At 43.2% G+C, this 8,020-nt stretch overlaps 1 protein-coding gene across 5 annotated transcripts in view; it reads left to right on the top strand.

Annotated features, from left to right (window-relative positions):
- Positions 1-8,020, top strand: part of APBA2 (amyloid beta precursor protein binding family A member 2) — a 342,515-nt gene that overhangs the window by 33,381 nt on the left and 301,114 nt on the right. The window lies entirely within an intron of this gene.

The raw sequence follows: 8,020 nt of genomic DNA, 5'->3' as shown, positions 1-8,020 counted from the left end.
CCTGCCTGGTTTGAGGATGGGGTGGGGTGGGGTGGGGCAGGGCAGGGCAGGGCAGGGTGGGGGGGAGAATGCTGCTCTGAGCGTGGGCTGCTCTCGCATGTGTGTGCACCCTGACCACAGTGCCCTGAGCAGTCACCCACCCCTAAGGCTGGCTCTGATTGAAGGGAGAGTTTGTACAGCATGAAGGTACCCTTTTCAACCTCATGGCACAGCAGAGCAAGTCAGTTCAGAAAAGATAAGGGTATCTGTTTCCTTATGTGCTGAACCCATACAGGATGAAGAATCTCAAGCAGCATTGTACTCAAGATAGTAAGCTTTGACTTGAAGTTTGTAGATGTTCCAGACAAGCTAAACCTACATGTTCCTCCTAATACACACTGAGGCGATGCAGTAATAGAGATATAATTAGGGACCTACTAGTAAGGACTGTTATTGCTGCAGATGCACATTTGGAGGGAGTGGGCCACATGATCTAGGAATGTGGTCCAAACACAAGCGCAGTCTAAACTGGCAAGAACCCTGGAACAGTCCAATATAGTGTGGTGAGCTTGCCGACAGCAGCCGGCTGCCAGTTTGGAAAGGGCTATATGTGATTGGTGGGGCATTCCCACCTATCAAATGTTGGTTGGGGAGAGGATTGCCTCACTCCTACCCAGGGCGAGGCCAAGAGTCCGGACCTGGTTGGGGACCACACACCCCTCTTCCTGATTGGTCCATCTGCAGTCCAGGGGTGGAGCCTCCAGAAGGGATAAAAGAACAATGTGCCTGGCACACGGGTGGCTGCGACAAGGGATGGAGAAGAGAGCAGGTGAAGAAGAGCTGGTAACTGCTGGCCAGCAGGGTGGAACAGTTGCCCTGAAGAGCCTGAAGACCTCTTCGCTGGATGGGAGTTGCGAGTGGTCACATCCCTGGCCCCCCTGCTGAGGAGCACAGTGTTGGTGTACAGGTCAGTACACTGAGCGGGGACCCTGGGAGCTGCACGAGGCACCTCACGTCTCGAACCCCTGGCACAGGAGGCAGCTCGGGTCCCTAATCTCTGGCACGCGGCCAGGCAGCGGTGCATGGCCAGTGCACAGAGTGATCTGGGAGTGGACCAAGACCGTGGGAACTATTTGAGGTGGCCTGGGGTCTCCAACCCCTGGCACGTGGCCAGGCAGCGGGGCACGGTAGGTGCACAGAGGGTCTGATTAGGACCCAGATCCTGGGAGCCACTCAGAGGTGGCTCAGGTTTCCAAATTCTGGCATGAGACCAGGAAGCTGGTGCAGACAGCACTGCACAGAGGGTCCAGGGATGGACAGAGACTCTGGTGCCACACAAGGCGGCACAGGTCTCCAACCCTGAGCAAAAGGCAGTGCTCTTGGTGCATGTGACAGTGCGCAGGGCTTTGAGTGGGGCAGATGGCCCAGAGAGCTCAGGACAGCTGTGGGGCCTCACCCTGGAGTTGTGAGTTACCCGGGAAGAGGATTCCCACAGAGAGGAGGGGTCTCTTCTGCCCCCGCCCCCCATCTGTGAAACTAGTCTCTTGAGAGAAAGCCCTGAATGGGTGGGGCTTCCTGGGTTTTGAGGTTTTCTTCCTTAAGGGATATTCTGACTGCGTGAGGAGGGCCAGAAGGGCACTGGGGATCTTCTCCCCCCTCCTTGTCACTGGGGCATAGCCACTGCTCCAGAACAGACTGGACCTTGGTGTCCATTAAAGTGTCCATTTGGACCTTCATGAGCCTTATATTTTGTGAGTCTTTGCCTCATATTTTGTGTATTTGTATTTTGTGGTTGTGAGTTGGTATTTTAATGGAGTTAATATTGCCTGGTCTTTACCCTTTGTTCTGTTTTATCTACCTGTATCCTGAGTGGGGGAGGGTAAAGGAGAGCACATATATTGCATATAGTTCCGTGTGTGTGTGTGTGTGTGTATATATCTATAATGTTCAATGTGTGTGCATGTGTGTGTGTATATATATGTGTTTTTATATATATATATATATATATATATATATATATATTCAACCATAAAAAGAAATAGATATAAATACAGACACACACACGTGTATATATATGTATGTATATGTGTATGTGTGTGTGTATGTATTTATATTATTATATCCATTTTTTTATGGTTATTGCATTAATACATTTGTACATAGTTAAGAACTGGAGTGTCCTGGTTAGGTCTATAGAGGAAGGAGGGAAACTGCGCTCAGCCTGCAGTTTCCATTTGCAGCACATCTGCCCTGCTAACAATCCCCTTCAATTGGAGAAGGGAGTACATACTCAAGCACATCCGGGCTACAATAGTTTTAGGCTCTGCTCTTGTATCTGGAGTTCGTCATCAGCTGATCAGTGCCTCTGCGGTGTCACGCATTAGCAGATAAAGGGGAATAAGATCTGTAGTCTTGAAAGGTGCTTGTTTTCTGCCGACTTGGGTAGAGGAGTCAGTCAGTTTGCTCTATTAGATCTAAAGAGAAATTGAGTTTCTCCAGTAGACTGAGTCTAGACAAAACCTAGATTACTCAAAATGCAAATTACTTTCAGAATTTGTTCATTTGCTGGAGTATGATCTCCAAGCAGTAGATCTGTCTGATTCTCATCTGGATCACAAGGTTTCAGTTCTCTTGCCAGTAGGATAAAATATCTGGCAACAGATGCCTTGTTACAAAACTGGCAATACAGACTCCTAATGCCTTCTGTTCTTTCCAGTAGTATTAGAGTGATGTTGTAACAGTGACGGTCAAGGAATCATGTGAGAGACAAGGATTTTTGTGGGTGATATCTTTTATTGAACCAACTGCATGGTTGGGATAAAGTTAGGCAAGCTTCTCAATGCAAGGCATTCTTTATCAGGTCCTTGTCTTCTGTTCTTTTTCCTCGGTTTACCAAAATGATGCATCGGGAGAGAAGTATCACTAATTTTGGTAGCCCCATTTTGGGCAAGGAGGTTTTGGTTTTTTGAGTTTTTCAAAATGGCACAAAGATCTTGTCTACTTTTCATCCAGAAAGTGTGGTATCACAAAGGTCCTATACACCAGAATCCAGGCAGTCTGAATCAAGTACCTGACTCCTTGAATCAAAGTCTCTGAACTTCTGTGAATATTATTTTTCAGTTGCTAGAAAAAACACACACAAGGACTTAAATGGGGAAACCTTAATCATGCCAGGAAAAGTGACTTATTTCTACATAAACATCAGTAGTAAGCTTCAAGCTAGACCTGACATTTGAGACAACTTAAGGGCCAATTGCTGATTTACCTAACCTTAGAGTAGCAGACAACTAGTGGATTTCATTTTATTCGGATGTGTTTGAGACTGGTATTTCTTTTGCATTCTCAATTCATCCTCCATCTTCTCTATCCTCAGATCTTGCATTGTTCTCAGTGCCCTCCATTTTGAACCACTTGTGAAGTGTTTTTGTGCCAGGGTTCAAATTTGAGTTTAAAAAGTCATATATTATTGCTTGATCTGTAGCCCTAGTGAGGCCCTCATTGGTGAATGATTCTCCCCTACATGGGCGGGCCAGTAGATGTTCCATAGTCTGAAAGTTTCCTCCACATTTCCACATGGTGTTTGTGTTGTTATAGTGTCTTCACAGCTTTATATTAAATTTAGTGCTACTGACCTCTGTTTGGAGGTGATTCAAGCTTCTCTGTGTTGGCCAGTTGAGCTCTGTGCCTGAAGAGAGATGTTTAGCAGTTTAGATATTCATCCTAACTCCCTCATGGGTCATCTGTGATGGTGATTTTATTTGTGTGGCTGTGTGTTTCACCCAGTGGCTCTGTTGCAGAGCAGAAACATTTCTGTGATTTTGGTTTACTGGGGGCCACATTATGGCCTTGTAGCCTGTAATCTTTGATCTGCTGGGTGTGTTCTGTTTTGCTTGCTACTGCTCTCCTGATACCTGATGGGGCGATTCCAGCGAAGTGGAAACAATTGATATTTGTTGGTTTAAGACATCCAGTAGTGCATCTGAAGGTTTTGTTCGGCACAGTATCTAGCTTCTTTGCATGTGCTGGCCTTTCCCAAACTGGGCACATGTATGCAGTTGCTGAATAACAAAGGGTTCAGGCAGAAATGGTAATTTTTGCCTGATCTATGTACAAAAACAGTTTATAGCTGTAACCAAACACAAGTACATGGCTGAAAACAGCTTAAAAAATGGCCGATTGGGTGAAAATCTGACCCCTCATTGCATGAGGTACCAGGTAAAGATGTTACAAAATGTAGCATCTTTTGTAACTTGTGTCTCTGAGCTCCCAGCCTGTTGCTGTTTTCGGAATGGGAGCAGAGGGGGTTAAGTCTGGGGGGGGTTTCAGCCCCGCCTGAGAGATGAGGTGAGTGCATTGCAGCCCTCTCCTGAGATGGGGGGGCTCCAGTTCACCCACCCCACCCTTCAGCACCAGCTGGGAAGCCCCAAGAATGAGCTCCCTGCACAGCCTTTCCCCCTCTCATTCTGAAATCAGCGAGCACTGGCAGAGTCTGGCAGTTGCTATGGGAACTTGGCTGCAGGCTCCCAGCCTGGAACCAACAGTGAGCTCCTGTTTGGTCCAGGGTAACCGTGTAACTCAAAGCACTTTGCAGAACTTGTTCTTAGTTGCAGCTGGGAGCTGCACTTCTGTCTGCACCCAAAGTACAAGTGTAGTACATCGTTGGATTGGCCCCCGATTTGAAGATGTTGAGCTTCTTTTAATATGTTGTTCTGGGTACTAAGTGTGCTCTTTGTATAAAGCACATGTAGAAAAGACAAAAAGCTGGTGGTCTAGTGCCACCTCCAATTAGATAGGATTTGGACAGTGGGTGAGAGCTATTCCATTCCAGGTTAGGTTGCGTCACTTACTAGTATCTTGGTTCCAAAGGTGGAAAATACTTTATGGGTGATTATGGTATCTGTGTAACTATTAGGCATGTGCTACCTCTTTCTGTATCTGCACCTGCATATAGCTCCCCTGAGAAGATGCAGTGAAATAAATAGCAGTATCATGGATCTATAAACCACTTTACTAATAAGGCATGGATACATTGCCCTGTTCTTACTTGTAAATTTCCTGTGTTGAAATAATGAGGTCCACCAGATCCAATCCACCCTTAATGGCCTGTATCCTGTCCCAGAATAACTGGAGCTCAGTTTTTCTCATTGAATTCCTTGGTCTGCAAAAGAATAGTCTTAATACTGAATTTTCCTTACTGGTGTAGAGTGGCTAGAGATCTCATAGGTCAATTGAAGTATCTCAACTGGTGAAATCTTACATTGAGCCATACTTCTCTACAATGCACAGTTCTGGTTTTCCTCTAAAGCTGCATTGGGCAGAGACTTGATTATGAAGTTCTGTGGACCTCATTATTGCAAGAAAGGGAACTTTCTTAATATCTCCATCATGCAGCTAAGAATAAGGAAGTGTTGTTTTTCCCATTCAATTAATAAATGATTATTCTTTACCTGTACTGGCTTGGATTTCTCAGAAATAAATCTCCATTTGGCTCCTACCTATGTTTCTAAATTCTGTTTCTCTTTAGGCTAATTATGTACTCTGGTGTTCATAACTCCTTTCAAATTAGTATAATCTGTCAATTTAACTAGCATGCAGTTTGCAGCTATTCCAGGACATGGGTCCAAAAAGGAGCCACTGTAGTCCTATAGAAATTGATAGTAAGGGCCTGTAGGATGTAAGCCTATGAGGCTACTCATGGTAGTTAGAGATATCTGACATCTTCCAAAACTTATTTTGATGAAGTTGAAAGAAGAACATAACGTTTTCACCCAGCCCAAATGTTAAGCAGTGCAATCAAAATGTTTTAAAAATATCTTGAGATTTGGAAAGAAAGTTTGAATTAAGTGACAAGCATCATTATAGAAAATTAATGCTGAAATAAGTGCAGTGGGTATCAAACTGCATCCATCAGCTGATGTGTCTCAACCATAGAAGAGATTTCTCTTCAATAAAGGCTTCTTTAGGAGAAACTATACAGATCATGAAATATATTTTGGGATAACATAAATGTACATCTTTATTGCTATGGGATCTTAGTCATGTTTGGAAAAAGAAGCTTAAGTAGACATGGAAATAATTTTATATCTAGAATACAAAAGGTTGAGATAGTAGGAGTGGAATAATGGCATTGCAAAACTAATATTAATGAGGCAGCTGTAGCTATTCTGTCTTGCTCCATTAGCTCTACTGGCAAGGCTCTTAATACCTGTAATTCCCATTGAAGGAATTGGAAGGTGTGGGGCGTGTTTACTTCCCTGAGAACTAGAAGTTCTCTGTAGACACATGGTATGCTTCAGAAAACCACAGTATCTACAATGTATCTACAATATTCTAAATTCAGAGCTTCTTTCAGCATTAATTTATAGTAAAAGATGATATTCCGAAATTACTCTGACTAGGTTAATGTGTCCAGTCCAGTGGTAAATTACTGCGTTTCTGAACTGCTTAGACTTGTATGTTGCAATTTACATTCTAAATTGTTTGACGGTGGGCTGATTTCTTTTATTGCTAAGCCAAATTAACTTTATCAGTGTCCTCTGTAGCTAAAGTCCTAGGAGTAAAAGGCAGCTGGATGGAAGCCTTTTGGCTATCCTGTCCCAACACAGTTTATTTCATCATATTATTTTGTATTCAGCATGAGGAACAGATGAATTTGTCAGTTCACTGTTAAGTTGCACTGACACAGGTTTAACAGGATTATTTATTCTGCAGGATTTAATATCTGCTCCTCATTTGCTTAATATCACTAAGGACTTGTTCTTTCATTTGCAATTGATTTTCATTTGCAAAAAAAATCCTCATCATTAGACATTCTGCTTTTCAGAAAGCTGAATGTTTGAGATATCCTGCAATTACTATATTCTTATTGTCATGAATTTTTATCTCAAATGGACTATGCCAGTGTGTGTTCAATCAACATTATATATACTTTATACTTTCTAGACTTAATTGTTTTTGATTCCCTATTTAAACAGATAAATGAGCCTTGTGGTTTGATAAAGTAAATAACCTTGGATAAAGCACTGAATTTGGACTTTGTTGACAGAGACTCCTGATTTCTTTTGCCCTCTTCAGATCAGTTTTGGATTTACAAGGTTTGTTTGGGCCAGCGAAATAGTTGGGAGAGCTGTTAGATAAGCTTTTGTTCCCAAAGGAACAAAATACCCTCCTTGGGTTTGGGGAAGAAGCAGATACAGTCTAAGCTAAGTACCAGATGAAGCAATGACGTTTATGTAGCTCCCTTATGTAAATGAAAATAGTTGAATAAAAGGGGAGGGGGCAGCATCTTAGGCTGTACTATATGCTTCTTTTCTGGACTTGAAGGGCATTTTGTTCCCAAAAGCTTGTTTAACCTCTCCCAACAATACAGTTGGCCCAATAAATGGTATTACTAACCAGATCTGCTTCTTGTATATTTTTTGGAGTATCACCACTATTACAACCACAACCCTACTACAGTTTTTTATTAGCATGCTAAGCATCTGTGGAGTTGAGCTACTGCATTGCAAGCTTCTAGAATGAATGATAAGTGAGATGCACACACTTGTTCTTTAGAATAGAAACAAAACAAAATGAAGTGCTGTTTGTTCTTGAGACTGGCTGCTTGTATGATGAAACCTAAAGCCCAGGACAGGTTATCAACAAGGTAGGAATAGTAGTCTACTCCATCGAAGTCCTCTACTCATGGAAATAAGGGAAAAATGATATTTATTGGTATAGTATTGGGATCTTATATTCTGGGCAAACAGGTTACTACAGGGGATAAAACATACTTAGCTTGTATGTACCTGAACGTAGTCATGAGCAGAGACTTGACTTTTCTGTTTCTGACAGAAAAAATGTGGAAAAACCTGGATTTTCTCTTTTTAAGGAGAAAAATATAGGTTAAGGTGGGTTTCTCCTTGCAGGCTGGCAGAGTTCTAGCCTGCAAGGGGCTGTGGGGAGTGGGAGGAGGGCGGTCTGGCAAGGGGCGCTCATATACATGCACGTGGCCACCAGGCAGCCTGGAGAGCAGCCTGACAGATAAGTCTGGGTGGGGGGG

The sequence above is a fragment of the Gavialis gangeticus genome, unplaced genomic scaffold (genome assembly GCF_001723915.1).
Source record: "Gavialis gangeticus isolate Ggan-Ray unplaced genomic scaffold, GavGan_comp1, whole genome shotgun sequence".
In the NCBI taxonomy this organism is placed as follows: Eukaryota; Metazoa; Chordata; order Crocodylia; family Gavialidae; genus Gavialis; species Gavialis gangeticus.
Note: the sequence above shows the minus strand (reverse complement) of the source record. Positions and strands in the feature narration are given on the sequence as shown.